At 43.0% G+C, this 15,749-nt stretch overlaps 2 long non-coding RNA genes across 2 annotated transcripts; both read left to right on the forward strand.

Annotated features, from left to right (window-relative positions):
- Nucleotides 1-10,835: 10,835 nt before the first annotated feature.
- On the forward strand, nt 10,836-11,721 carry LOC310835289. The gene is made up of 3 exons (XR_014559513.1): nt 10,836-11,041; nt 11,386-11,494; nt 11,588-11,721. It is a non-coding gene; the product is annotated as an uncharacterized lncRNA (long non-coding RNA).
- Nucleotides 11,722-12,041: 320 nt separating this feature from the next.
- Nucleotides 12,042-13,899, forward strand: LOC310834496. The gene is made up of 2 exons (XR_014559262.1): nt 12,042-12,796; nt 13,517-13,899. It is a non-coding gene; the product is annotated as an uncharacterized lncRNA (long non-coding RNA).
- The last annotated feature ends 1,850 nt before the right edge of the window (nt 13,900-15,749 follow it).

The following is a 15,749-nucleotide window of genomic DNA, read 5'->3' on the forward strand; positions in this document are numbered from 1 at the left end:
TTCCGCAATCGGCGGAGTGAAGCCGCGGAGCCGTTGCCGGTGAGCGCTGACCTTTCTTCTTGTGACTGCTAAAACTGGAAAGGAAGAAATTCGTGAGTAAATGGGACTTATACTTTTAACACCCCGAAAACCCTGAAATTGGCTGAAAGCGGATTGACGATAAACAGGAAGTCCGTCTTCCGCTAACACTGAACTTGAAAGCAAAGAGCAGGAGGAGTGGAGACAAAGAGCCAATTTTCAAACTGACAGATCTGGCACCTATTTAACTATCGCATTGGGTGGATTAAGGACTAAAATTTGCTACTTTTTATTGGACCTATATGGAAACAAAGATACCTCTCTTCTGTCTGGCTTTTGGATACAATTAAAAGAAAGAACCCAGGCGCGGGTTTTGCCTGAGTAAGTGGCTGTCAGCCTGCAAAGCTGGATACTTAGATTCAGAACTTTGAAACATTCTGAGCTTGAACTGGTAACTTTGAAACTTTGGCTGTCTAAGCACTGATGGAAATATTGATGGGTTTTTAAGCCCTAACTCTGCCAAAATTTATATTGTGGAGATCTTTGGACATTGAACTGTACTTATTGATTTGATTTGATTTGATTTGGATATCTCTCTCCCTAAAGACATTATAAGCTCCCCCTAGAGGCATTGGGAATTAAAGCAGTGACTTTAATTTACTTTCTCTTTCCCGGCCTCCTGTTTGAATGTGAACATCTGGGTTGTTGCTTTCTCATGGGAACATTCAAAGTTGACCTTGGCTTATAGATAGCTCTGGAATGAGTGGAACAAGAAAAAAAGGGGGAAGAACAAAACAAGCTACTCTAACGTTATCTGCAGTCTCGCAGCGTAGATCATCTGTGCCTACTTTACCTTCTACTTTACCTCCTGAGGCAGAAGCGGCCTCCCTTCTTCAGTCAGGGGAGGGGGAGACTGAGGAACTGCAATTGGAAGAAATGGCCACAGGAGGAAGTGGCTCTATTTTGGAAAAGATCTTTGAAAAATTGGAGGCTCTGGACAAAAAAGTTGATCAGCAAACAGCAAAAATTGACCAAAACACAGAAAGCCTGAACAGACTAACTGGACAAGTTGCACAGAATGCTCAATCTATTGGAGAACTAAAAGAGGCTGTAGGTGAAAATCGGAAATTGGCTGAGGAGACCAGCCAAAGAGTGGGTCAGCTTGAAAAAGAAGTGAGACCACTCAGCAAACAAGTAGGGGAACATCAGATCTACTTTTCTATGACAGAACTTCGGAACAGGGAGGCCAACTTGAGGATACGTTCATTACCAGAAGTGGAAGAAGGCAACCTAGTCGAATTTTTAACTAAAGAATTTTCCAAGTTTTGGAATTTACAAGAAGAAGATTTTAAAATTGTATCTGCTTTTAGACTTGGAAGGCTTATAAGAAAAGAGAAACCCAGAGAATGCCTGATAATATTGAGATCAAAGGAGGAAAGGGACAAGATTTTGGGCCTGCACTACGGGAAGTCACTGGACATTTTGGACAGAAGAATCGAAATTTACAAAGATATTCCTAAACAGCTATTAGATCTCAGAGCAGAATACCAGGAACTAGCAAAACTGTTAAGGAGCAATTCGATTATCTTCAGGTGGGAGTTCCCTCAAGGAATATCGTTTACTTTTAGAGGGAGAAAGATTAAAATCAGAACATTAGAGGATAGAGACAAATTTTTGGCGGCACACGGAGAGGATCTTCACAAAGGACTTGGACTGCCTTCAGGGCCTGAACCTTCAGGGGGAACAGCACCCTCAGATCCTGAAAACTCGGAAAATAAAGCACTCCCACAGCAAGAATAACCAGATTTTTTCAGGATGTCTCTGCAACTTTTGAGTTGGAATATAAATGGCTGTAACATCCCAGAAAAAAGGAAAAAAATTTTTCACATATTAAGAAAGGAACAATTGGACATTATTTGCCTACAAGAAACACATGTGACTAGGCTCCACAGAAAAGTGCTAATAAACAAGAGACTTGGTCAGGAATTTATATCTTCGGACAATGTCAAAAAAAGAGGTGTGGTGATTTATGCAAAAGAGAGCCTGTCACCTAAATTTCTGTTTAAAGATGAACATGGCAGAATCCTAGCAATAGAAATACAGTTCCAAGGCGAAAAAATTTTGATATTAGGAATTTATGCTCCAAACGAAGGAAAATCGGAATTTTACAAGAAATTGCATGAGACTATGCTGGACTATCTGGACTATGACAACATCATCATGATGGGAGATATGAATGGAGTTGCTTCAACAAACATGGATAAGTCACAGAATCAAAATGTTACTAAAAACGGAAGATTACCAAAGACTTTCTTTGAAATGACAGACAATATGGACTGGATTGACATTTGGAGAGTGAGAAACCCCTTGGGAAGGGAAGGAACATTTTTCTCTGAGGCCCAGATGACATGGACAAGAATCGACCAAATATGGATAACTAGAGGCCTGGCTCCAAAGATCAGAAAGGTGGAAATATGCCCAAGGACATGCTCTGACCACAATGCCCTGAGAATGGATATGATATTGACTTCAACAGGTTCCTTCAGATGGAAGATGAATGATGGCCTGTTTAGAGACCAAGAGATTATCAAGAAGGCCCAAAAAGCACTAAAGGACTATTTTGAGATTAATATGAATACTACAATTGAAAAAAGAACTATCTGGGACGCGAGCAAGGCTGTAATGAGGGGGTTGCTGATACAACAGAATACGATAAAGAAAAGAAAGCAAAACGAAAAGAAAGATAAAATTTTGGAAAGAATTAAGGAATTAGAGAAGAAGTTAAGATCTAATCCAAAATCCCAGCCGATTCTAAGAGAAATCAAACTTCATCAAGCACAATATTTAACATTGATAAACCAGGAAATAGAATGGAAAATTAAGTTAATGAGACAAAAAACTTTTGAATCGGCAGATAAATGTGGAAAACTGCTAGCCTGGCAGTTGAAGAGGCGACAAAAGTTAAATACAGTGACAAATTTAGAGATAGAAGGAAGGAATATCCAGAACCCCGGAGAGATTAGAAAGTGCTTCCAGAGATACTTTAAAAAATTATATACCCAAGGGCCACAAGACGAAACCGAGATTAAACGATTCTTGGCATCAAATGGACTAGCAAAACTCTCAGAAGAAAATAGAACAATTTTAAACGGCAAGATAACACGACAGGAGATTGAGCAGGCCATCCAGAATATGAAACAGGGCAAATCGCCAGGACCTGACGGGCTAACCTCCAAGTATTATAAGACATTGAAAGACTATTTGATACAACCACTAATGGAGGTCAGCAATGAAATCATGGAGGGAAAGAAGGCGCCGGAATCGTGGAAGGAGGCTTTTATCACATTGATACCAAAATCGGAAACTGAAAAGAACCAACTCAAGAACTACCGCCCCATCTCCCTTTTGAATGTGGATTACAAAATATTTGCAGATGTTTTGGCAAGTAGATTCAAGAGGGTTTTAAACAAAGTAATTCATAAGGACCAGGCAGGCTTTCTCCCAGGTAGACATATGTATGCCAACACTAGGAATATTATAGACATATTGGAACTCTTACAAACAAACATAAATACAAGAGCAGTTTTAATTTTCATAGATGCGGAGAAGGCCTTTGACAACATTTCCTGGAAGTTTATGAAGGGGAATTTAAAAGAAATGGGAGTGGGGCGGGGGTTTGAAAATGGGATTGATGCAATATATTCAGAACAGAAAGCAAAATTGATAGTTAACAATGTGGTTACAGAAGAGTTTAAAATTGAGAAAGGGACACGACAAGGCTGCCCGATCTCCCCGTTACTGTTTATTTCAGTCCTGGAAGTGCTCCTGAACATGATTAGAGGGGACCAGCGGGTGGAAGGGATTCAGGTCGGAATGAAACAATACAAGCTTAAAGCCTTTGCAGATGATCTAGTTTTAACACTACAGGAGCCAGAATCTAGTATGAAAAGAGTTTTACAACTGATTCATGACTTTGGTCGAGTGGCTGGATTTAAACTAAACAAGCAAAAAACTAAGGTGTTGGGGAAAAACCTGACGGACACTGAGTCGGAACGGTTTCAGAGAGAGACAGAGTTGACTGTGGTTAAGAAAGTGAAATACCTAGGGGTAAACATTACAGCTAAAAATTTGAGTCTGTTTAAAGACAATTATGAAAAATGCTGGTCTGAAATTAAGAGGGACTTGGATAGCTGGTCAAAACTAAAACTTTCCTTGTTAGGACGAATAGCTGCCATCAAGATGAATGTATTGCCAAAAATGTTGTTTTTATTTCAGACACTGCAGATTGTTGACAAAACGGAGTGCTTCCGGAAGTGGCAAAAAGATATCTCCAAATTTGTCTGGCAGGGCAAAAAGCCCAGAATTAAGTATAAGATATTAACAGATGCAAAAGAAAGAGGGGGCTTTGCCCTGCCAGACTTAAAACTGTACTATGAAGCCGCAGCTTTCTGCTGGCTAAAAGATTGGCTACTTCTTGAGGACACGGACGTGTTAGATTTGGAAGGTTTTAACAATGCATTTGGGTGGCATGCATACCTATGGTACGACAAGGCTAAGATTTATAAGGTTTTCAAGAACCATATTGTCAGAAAAGCAATATTTAATGTTTGGACTAAATACAAAGACTTACTAGAGAACAAAACACCGAGATGGCTGTCCCCTCTGGAGGCTAAGGCCTTAAAAAGACCCAATATGGAGGCCAGATGGCCGAAATATTGGGAAATAATAGAAAAAGATGGAAATAACTGGAAACTGCAGAGTTTGGAAAAAATGAAAGGTAAAGTGCGAGACTGGCTACATTACGCTCAGATTCAAGAAATTTTCAAGAATGATAAAAAGTTAGGATTCCAGGTGGAGAAATCGAAATTGGAAACAGAACTGTTAGAACCTAAGACGAAGGTATTGTCAAAAATGTATAACTTGCTGCTGAAATGGAATACACAAGACGAAACGGTGAAATCGGCTATGATAAAGTGGGCACAGGATGTTGGGCATAATATTATGTTTGAGGACTGGGAAAGGTTGTGGACCACCGGGCTGAACTTCACTGCATGTAATGCACTGAAGGAAAATGTAATGAAAATGATATATAGGTGGTACATGACCCCAGTGAAACTGGCCAAAATATACCATTCGTCTGAGAATAAATGTTGGAAATGTAAGGAAAATGAAGGAACATTCTTTCACCTCTGGTGGACTTGCCCTAAAGTGAAGGCCTTTTGGGAAATGATATACAATGAGTTAAAAAAGGTGTTTAAGTATACCTTTATCAAGAAACCAGAGGCCTTCCTTTTGGGTATGGTCGGCCAGTATGTGTTAAAGAAAGATAGAACATTTTTCATGTATGCTACAACGGCGGCAAGGATACTCATCGCTAAGAATTGGAAAACCCAAGATCTACCCACGCTGGAAGAATGGCAGATGCAGCTGATGGACTATATGCAACTAGCCGAGATGACAGGCAGAATCCGCGACCAGGGAGAAGAAAGGAGTGAAGAAGACTGGAAGAAATTTAAGATTTACTTACAAAAGCATTGTAATTTGGTTTAATGCTAACAAGGTTGCCAGATCAAAGATAATTGTCTATCACTAAATTATATTTTATAAGTTATATTTTGAGTTTAAACAAAATTATTGAGTTTGTGAACATTTAATAATTTGTTTTGAAAAATTTTATTTTTAAATGTGCAAGTGGAAGCGGGAGGCGTGAGGGAGTCTATGACAGAATGAAAAGATGTTAACAAAGGTATCATTTGTTAAATATGTATTATTATGGAAAACTTAATAAAATATTTATAAAAAAAAAAAAGACAAGCAATCTGGGAGCCACTTCAGTATCCTGAAGTTAGAGAAGACTGAAGGCACAAAAAGAGAAATACCGTATTTATCACCCAATAGGGCGCACCGCCCCATAGGACACACCTAGTTTTATTTGGGGGGAAATAAAGAAAAAAAATTATTTTCCCCCCAGGAGGCCAGCGGTAAGTCGCACCTGTCTCCCCAGGCTTCGGAATGCAGGCAGCTCTGCGCAGCCATCGGGAGGCGGGCGCGATTTCGCACCCGCCTCCAGCTGGCTGCACAGAGCTGTGCTCACCCCAGGACAGCAGGCAGCTCTGCGCAGCCTTCGAGAGGTGGGCGCGAAGTGGCGCCGGTCTCCCAAGGGTTGCACAGAGCTTCCTGAAGCCTGGAGAGCGAGAGGGGTCGGTGCACACCGACCCTTCTCGCTCTCCAGGCTTCAGCGAAAGCCTGCATTCGCCCCATAGGACGCACACACATTTCCCCTTCATTTTTGGAGGGGAAAAAGTGTGTCCTATAGGGCGAAAAATAAGGTAACTATTGAACCAGAAAAGGTTTGGAAGCCACTAGAATCAAGAATTGTTTCTGGGGGAAGCATAAAAGGGGGAAATAACTGACAAAGCCACGAATGTCCCTATTTTCATCAGAGAAAGGTTGGGTGGTATATCTTCCCTGTTCAGGGAAGTTTTTAATGTGTGACATATTAATGTGTTTTTAATCTTTGTTGGAAGCCACCCAGAGTGGCTGGGGAGACACAGCCAGATGAGCGGGCACCAATAATAAATTATTATTATTATTATTATTATTATTATTATTATTATGTACACGATAAGAAGTGATCCTCTTTCAAACTGCTTCCAGCTCTCCAAAAAAAGACTTGTTATTTCTCTCCAACCGCATTGATTCAGGGACAGAAATATTTTGGGAGACTTTCAACAGAAACAGTACCTTCCTGCAGTAGACATGCATTCATGTTTATTTGCTGCACATATCTTCCTCAGCACTTAGTAGATTTGAAATATAGGGCAAAGATAGGCATAATGTGTGTGTTCAGGTAGAGCACTAAACCATGGTTTAGCATAGCAGGGGCATGTGAGCAGGGTGGGGTGGCAGCTTGAGAGTCTGGGTATCCTGCAGGCATCCATGCTACCCACCCTGAGCCTGGCCGCCACCTGGACCCACTGCATCTCTGCCCCATCACCAATAACAAAAGGATGCCACTGCCACTCCACCCCCTTCATGCGCTACAGATGGCTTAACAGAACAAGAAGGAGCCCCATTGAGCCTTGGCCTCTTCCATGCCCTCTCCAGGGTAGCCCCAAATAAGAGATTATAAAGACCCACTTCAGATCAACTCCACTTTCGCCTGTTGTGTGAACACAGCATAATTAACCCTAACTAGGGTTAGTTGAAACAAGCTAACTTGGTAAACTCTGGCTTGACGTTGGCCTGTTTCAACTTGCCTAGTTCAACTTGCCTAGTTTGAACAACACGGCAAGCTGCGCTTAATCTGAAACGGAAGCAAAAGCCTCCAACTTCTTTCTCACAGCCATGCCAGTGGGATGGGGACTGTGTGAGATGGAATCAAACTCAACCCAATCTTTAAAGAGTAGTCATGGCAGGTTCTTCATTCATGTTCAAAATGCAGATTCCTACTGGCTTTGCAATTCATCAGATAGAAGTACCTTCTTTTGGCACATTGAATGCTGTATCCTCCTTTTTAAAATACAGATCTATATTAATTTAAACATTCATGCTTTGCCTTAAAAAAAAAAAATAATAGAAGTGTTTATAATAGAAGCAAAAGTGCCCTGAGGATGGAATAAGGTGCCCTCATCCACAGCAGGTTTGGGGTGCAAACTAGCAGAACTGCCTCTCCCTGCCCCAGAGCACATCCCCAGAGCAATAATTGAGATGCCCCTATTTCCCCTTTGAATGAGTCTTAATAAATTTTGTTAAACCTTCATATTAGCACCTGGAAGATGAGGCAGATCTTAAGAGGTTTAATCTCTAGGGTGGAACAGAAGCTTCCTGGCTACAGTGTGGATCTATGTAGATAAAATCACACAAACCGTCTGGGGTTCATTCTGAACTGTCAAGTATGATAACCTAGTGATGGGCTGTAATAAAGAAAACTCTGCCCTTACAGTGGTGTCCCGCAAGACGAATGCCTCGCAAAACGAAAAACGCGCAAGACAAAAGGGGTTTTCAGTTTTTGCGTCGCTTCGCAAGACTATTTTCCCTATGGGCTTGCTTCGCAAGACGAAACATCTTGCGAGTTCTTGCGAGTTTGTTTCCTTTTTCTTTAAGCCGCTAAGCCGTTAATAGCCACTAAGCTGCTAAGCCGTTAATAGCCGCTAAGCCGTTAATAGCCGCTAAGCCGCTAATAGCCATGCTTCGCAAGACGAAAAAACCGCAAGATGAAGAGACTCACGGAACAGATTAATTTTGTCTTGCAAGGCACCACTGTATTCCCTTATGGAGGACACAAGAGCCGTTATAGAGTCCTTTGTAGGTTCTCCATCGGTAGGAGAAAATAACAGAGGCCAACCAGAGAATACTGAGAAGCAAAGCAGCTAGTAAGCCTGCTCTTTATTGAACTGTTGCAACAAGGTCCTCCTCAACACGCAGGAGGATGGAGGAGGACACAGAACCAAGGTGTGTCCGCCCTTATATAGACATTGTAAATTCCCTGCCCTGGAGCTCAAGACTACCCCTCCATACATCATACATCCATCACAGAAGGGGTGTAACCCAAGACCACCCCTCACAAACATCATACCTACATCACAGAAAAGGTGGTCTACAACAGAAATTTGAATGTTGTTGTTTTTCCTGTCTGCCAGGTTATCTGATGATGCCTTATCTGATTGCCTTTCTTGGTAGTCTGGCCATTCCTTTGAGATGAGTATCCCTGTTAGGTATCCCTGTCCAGATAGGGGCATAGCTGGGGCACCAGCCAAAACTGATGGAAGGCACTCCGGGTCACTGAGCGCCTTCCCTTGTCTCTCAACAGAGGTACAGGGCAAACAAGGCCGTTTCAGTGCCAAAAGCAGGCCTAAACCCTGATGGAAATGGATCCAGAAAATCAGCTTCTTCCAAGAGCACCTGGATCTGGTCTGTGACCACTCGCTCCAGAACCTCGCTCCAGAAGTTAGAAAACCCAAGATTGGTAGGATTTTAACACAGGTAAGACTTAGAAGTGAGAAGGGTAGGGGGATCCAAGGGGAAAGAAAGCTGTGCATGTGAGAAAGAGCAAAGCAGAAGGGGAGAAGACAGCACAGTTCCATTTAATTTCAGGTTAGCTTAGGTTGCCTTGTTGACAAAAATGCATTGCATTGCATTTGTGATAGCTTCCTGGGGGCTATAGAAAAGCTCCTTCACTAATGGGCAGAACTTCATTTATTTATAATGTGGCTTCCAATTAGCAGCTGGCTTAAAAGTGGTGGCATTTGACATATAAAGCTAGGAAAAGGAATTATTATGAATATGATTATTATTGTGATTATTATTGTATTTTAATAATACCCCACCCTTCCTGATTGGAATCAAGGCAACAGAAAAGCATTCAGGGAGCCACTTCAGAGTGGTGAATTTAAAAAATAATGAAAGCAAAGTAACTATTGATCAAGGAAAGGTATGGAAGCTATTAGGATCAAGAATTGTTTCTGGGAGGAGAAAAAAGGGGGGAAATAACTGAGAAAGCCACAAGGAGAAGCATAGCTGTCAGCTTTTCCCTTTTCTTGCGAGGAATCCTATTCGGAATAAGGGAATTTCCCTTTAAAAAAGGGAAACATTGACAGCTATGAGGCGAAGCAGTGAAAAGCAAGCAACCAAGGGTGAGAGTATTATACCTAATTGTAGTTACTGGGCAACTGCAGAAGAGGGTCACCAAAATATTGTTCAGTTTTTGTTCCTTCAGATATGTATAAATCCATAAATCCATACTACTGTTCCTAATTTAGAATTTAGAACACCCATTTTAAGATCTTATGCATCAAACTGCTTCCTTTGTCTGTAACAGTTGCCTGGCTGTTTTAAGTGTGAAAAAGCAAATAAGGCATTTTGAGGGTGAATCTACTGGTGGGAATGGTAGAGGCGGCCTGGTAGAGGCGTTGGAGTGAATAGAGGATTTCACCATTTGGTCGGCCATTTCTAAGCAAAGAAAGTCCAGCAAACGTTTAAGAACATCCATATTACTAAACGGAAGGTTGAGCCTTGACCATTTTTTCCTGTACATAAAGGACAGAAGATTTTGTCTGCTAATGGTAAGGCTGAAATGACTGAGAAAATATTGGAAATCTTATGAATCCTGACTCTCTGGCCATTTTGACTCATAGATAAGGGGGTGGCTGATTGTTCCACTAATGACCAGAGTGTGGCCACACAAAATCATAATAACAACCCACATTTGGGAAACATTTTCTAAGAGAGGTCTGTACCCCTCAATCCTGTAGATAAAGGAGGCATGTAGCTCCCATTTTCTTTGCCTGGGGTACCGGTATTTCTCTTGAATGCAGGAAAGATGATCCATATATGCTGAGACTTGATTCAAAATTTAATTTGACCCAAATTCTATGACAGGCTTTTTGGTGAAAACCTGCTGGGTTTCCGACAAATACTAAAATTTGGGTCCTCACCAGTACTTCTGTTCCTAAGGTAATTTATTAAAAAACCTGGTGTAGGAAACTGCTTCCTTTGCCTGTAACCTCTCACTTGTTTACCTTCAACTGCAATCCAACCTTCTAGTAAAAAAACTTTTGAATTATCAGAGGTGGTGAGAAGCACTAATAACTAACAATTAATCTCTAAATGCTCTATCTAATTGCATCTAATTGTAGCAGCAATACGGTTGTGTGTCTTCTGGCTGAAAGTCAAGTAGGTGAGTATCTTGTTCTTGGCTGAGGAGAAAATCCCTGTTGCGTTCTGCCTGCAACTCTTTGTACTGTACAAAGATTCTTTCAGGTCGCAGTGAGGGGGACCATTCAAGCACCCTGAGCCTGATGGAGAAAAGGTAGGCTCTAAATGGAATCATACCCATATATTCAAACTAAATATTCCAAAGAGCTTGTATTGAGCAATGTTTATTATTCAATCAGTTTTTCAGAAGAGCTGCGAACTCGAAAGCCTAATATGGTCGCTCTCCGTGCTTCTACCTGGAGGGACTTCTCTTGTCGGGACACCACTGCAGGGGAGGCCCTTTCCTGTGCCATCGCCACACAATAAGGTACATCATTGGGTGGGACAGCCAGCCTTGTTTTGTTCCAGCTCTTTTTTTTTTTTACAGACCTCTGTGCTGGAAGCAGATCTGCTCCACTGACAAAAGGCAATGTCAGAGTTCTTGATACATCAAGTGAACATCTGCTTTGCAGGATTGAGAGACACCTGCGTCTTGACTGTGCTGCTTTAGGTAACCGGCTGTTTTTACTCCTGTGTCTGGAGGGGAGGGCTGCTGAAGACCCTAGTCTCTTCCAGGTGCATCTAGGGATGCAAGAAATAGAATTTTGCAAGCCTTCAGGAAACTTAATGGCAAGTGAACTTCACACTCCACAATTCCGTGATCTTTTTCAGTACAATCCTTTTGTGCTGGCTTCTCCATTTCCCCCCGCTTGATCTCTTCACAGTTCCGTCCCAGAGCCCACCACACTCAGGAGAAGCCAGCTCTTCCTTCAGAAGTCAGGTCAGTCAGAACAGCTGTGTTCCAAAACCATTTGTCTGGAACTGGCGGGAAAGGGCCGGGGACAAACTAATGCGTCCAGATTGCTTTTCACAGACCAGCAGAAGGAACTTCCAGTCCCATGAATTCACACTTCGGAGGGACAAACAAAAAGGTGAGCATAAAGGCAGAGTTTGAAGACTGGAATCAGTCTCTCTGTTCTGTCCTGCAAATGAATGGCAGTCAACATGGCACTCATGGCAACATGACATCTCTTATTAATGGCAAGGGATAAAACCTCGATTGTGTTCTGTCTGCAACTTCATCATTCTTAAGGGTTTTCTTTTTTCCTGAGAGAACATTCTGTATTCAGAGTGTTCTCTCAGGTTTTGCTTTTCACCTTGTTGCATTGGCCAAAAAAAAGCTGGTGGTTGGCGCTCCTGGTTTCCAGGACGGGGTTCAAGCCCCTGCGGTGTCCCTGCTTACTTCCAATGCAACCTCTCTCTCTCTCTCTCTCTCTCTCTCTCTCTCTCTTTCTCTTTCTCTTTCTCTTTCTCATTATCTATCTCTCCCCCTTAAGAACTAAATGAAGCAAGAGCTGCTGGGAAATCAAGGTGGTGGGTTGCTAGGGTTTCACCTGCAAAGTATTATGGGCACTTTGTAGCTTTGTGAGGGGTAAGCTGCAGTGCCCAGGATTCTTTGTGAGGAGAGAAATGGGGATGAGTTGTCCTTTAATGCTTTTTGACCACTAACAACTGCAAATACGACGGAATGGTGACTGAGTGGGGTGAAGGGAAAGAGGTAGGAAGGCCTTGAATGAAATCCACATGCCCTGGGCCACCTCCTTTTTCTAGTTATAACATATCTTCCCCTGCTTCCCTGATGCAAAACCCCTCTAAAAATAGAAGGAAAAGAGGTCGGCACAAAAATGGCCCCCTCTGCCCTCCACCCTGCAATTTGAACATTGGTCTTGAGTTTTCTCCATCCACAGTCATGGATAAGCAGGGATTCAAATCCATGTCAGAGCTCCTCAGTCGAAAACCAGAGACTAGAAGCTCTCCTCTCCCAGAAATATTAAACACAGAATACAATGGTGACCTTGAATAGAGAATCTCTTGTTGGAAAGGTACCGTAGGCAGTGTGCTCGTGTTTGTGTGTGTAATTTTATTGTACGTTTTATGCTCCTTATCGCTACCCCCAACATCTGTGAGCTGAGGATCCTTTTCCCATCATCATCGTTGGCCCAGATTGCGCTGGGCTCCCTGGACCCGAAACCTGAGAAGGAATCGGCAAGGAACTGGATGTGACGGAGGACATCTTGCATGTGTGAGTATTGGCCAGGCGCCCCCTACTCCAAGAGGCAAGATGTGGCAGCAGTCAGGGCACATTGTGGGCTCTGAGTCCTGGGTGCAGCCTGCTGGAAGGTCTCTTGCACAAGGTGCAGGAGGATGAGAGACAAGATGGCGCCGTAATGGATGGCGTGTTGGACTTGAACCAGGGTTTAAACAACAACAATTTTATTATTTGTACCTCCTCAACCTCTAGACGTCTTCTGTTCCCTGAAACATCTCTGCCTTTTCCTCCCTGGTGGAGGAAACCCCTCTGCGCATCCTCCTCACTTATTTCCTTCAAGCCTTCCCGCTCACCTTCCATGAAGCCCTTGGAGCAGGGAGACCACAGCAGCCAGGCCTCTAACTAAACCAGAGCACTTGTCAGTCAAATCATCGCCTCCTTCGCTGCCCCCACGTCCCTCTCCTTCCTCTGTTGTGCCAAATTTTAACTGTAAGCCTGTCAGGGCAGAGATCTATCCACTTGTATTTTCTGTAAAGTGTTATACAAGTTGATGATACTATACAGAGGAGAATAATAATTCCTCCCTTCCTGTCTGTTGAGTCCTTTGCATTCAGGTGCTGGCATGATAAGAATAAATTGGAATAGAATGAGGGACTGGAATAGAATGAGGATATTGGACTGTTAAGTTTACTGCAAGTGTTGACGTTTTATGTTTCGGTCTACACAAAATATATGTATTTTATTTTTTTGCAGTTGATGGAGAGCAGATGAAGCCCGGATTTTGTGTGTGTCCATCAGCTCCTTCCTGAAGCATCTCTCCTTGGTGGTGGAAACTATGGACCTGTTTGGGCCTCCTGTGGCTTGATAGATGATTGCAACAGGAAGCTTCCCAATAGTTTTGGATGGACTCTGGATTTGCCCCTGGGCTACTGCTGTCAGAAGAGGCCCTGAACATGCCATCCTTAGAGCCAAGATGTTTTTTTCTGTTCTGGAGCCAGCGGGGAACTCTTTGCTTTCGAATACTCTTGGACATTGATAGATTTTGGGTGCTGAGAAGCAGGCAAGCCTGGAACTGCCTTGATATAAGACAAAGTACATAGAATCTGGTCCTCTAATAAATTATCCAGTGTACTTTACGTTATAGTCTGCATGTGTTAACTGATTAAATATATTTGAGCCAGCTCAATTATACAGTGCATGGCCAAGGGTCAGGGATAATGGAAGTTGTAGTTCTTGCAGCACCTGGAGAGACACAGGTCCCCCATTCCCATTGCTGCAGCTCTCTGTCTTTCTTGCCACCAGGGAGAAAGCAGCTAATAGCTGGCAGTGAGGAAGAGGAGGGGGCCAAGTGGCAGAGGAGCCAAAATGGATGGTGTGGCCTTGAAGTCCTATTGATATAGGCAGATTTGCCTTTTTTCTTTCTTTCTGGCAGGGCTCCTACTTTTAAACAGCAAGCAAAACTTCCCCACCTCTGTTGCCACTTTGGCATTCTAGTGAAAGCTTCACCTGTTGAATTTCTGTTTGACATTTGTCGTTAGTTATACTTGCAGCTCCCTCTTGAAGGCAGACATGCTGAAACCTGGATTTGTGCTTGTGTAAAAAGATCCAAGAGCGCTTCTCACCAGCCATTGCTGATCCTGAACTAGGATAGTCTTGCCCCTGTTATCCATGCTCTGGTAAACCTCAGAGTGGGATTACTGCCTTGCACTGTAAGGAGGGCGATGCTTGAAGAAATTACTTGTGCAGAAACAAGTATTTAGTTTTGTAGTTTGCTTTCAGGGCTGGTAGAGACCAAGTGCCCAAACTGCAACCCAAAACCCACTTATTTATTGTAAAGTGTCAACATGGCAATTTAACCTGTATATCTCATTTTCTCTGTGTTTCACGTTTCTTCTTTATGACTGCTGTTGTAATAAATAATCCTTCATAAAGGTTTTTGCATTGATATATAATTTTATGGTGTAACTCAGTGCTTTTTTTCCAAAAAAATGTTTAGGGGTACTCTCATTTTGACTCAAGAAAATCACCACCGGGGAAAAAATAAACACAGTTCAAATTGGGGTAAGTAAATACAGTGGTACCTCGGTTTTCGAACAGCTTTGTTCTCAAACTACTTGGAACTGAACACTTCAAACCTGGAAATGAGTGCTCCAGTTTTGGAACTTTTTTCGGAAGCTGAGGAGCACCTGGCTGCCTTCAGGTGGTGCAGGGTCTCTCAGATGCAGCTTCCGGGCTGCTTCCACCTTCCCCAACCCCAGCAGCTATTCAGCCTGGCTGCCTTCACGGGTTTGGAGGGGATCTGATGTGGAGGTGGGGGCTCCTTTAAACTTCTTCCTTGAGGGGAGTGCAGCCGCGAATCCCGCAACAGAAAGTGTGACGGAGCCTGCACCTCCCGAGCTGAGCAGTCCTGATCCAGCTCCTGTTCCCGTGCAAGCAGCAACGCTGCCTAGGGGAGCAGCCCGATCCTACTCCTGCTTGCTCAGAAGTGGAGCCCTGGCCCAGTTTTCCCTCACTTAGCGCCAGGGCTGCATTCAAAGTAAAAACTGAAACTTTCCAGAAAACCACAAAGCCAACAAACTTGCAAGCTGTGAAAAAGCAGCAACACAGCAAATTGAAAAAGGCAAACCAACCGCAAATCAATCAAAATCACAAGAAAACATAAAACAACACTAACACTGACCCTGACCCTAACCCCTAATTCTAATCCTTTAAGGTAAAGGTAAAAGTAAAGGTACTCCTGACCGTTAGGTCCAGTCGCGGAAGACTCTGGGGTTTAATGCTCATCTTGCACTATAGGTTGAGGGAGCCGGCGTTTATCCTCAGACAAATTCTGGGTCATGTGGCCAGCATGACTAAGCCGCTTCTGGCGAACCAGAGCAGCGCATGGAAACGCCGTTTACCTTCCCACCGGAGCGGTACCTATTTATCTACTTGCACTTGATATGTTTTTGAACTGCTAGGTGGGCAGGAACTGAGACCGAGCAAC

The sequence above is a fragment of the Podarcis gaigeae genome (assembly GCF_964106915.1).
Source record: "Podarcis gaigeae genome assembly, chromosome: 17".
NCBI lineage: Eukaryota > Metazoa > Chordata > Lepidosauria > Squamata > Lacertidae > Podarcis > Podarcis gaigeae.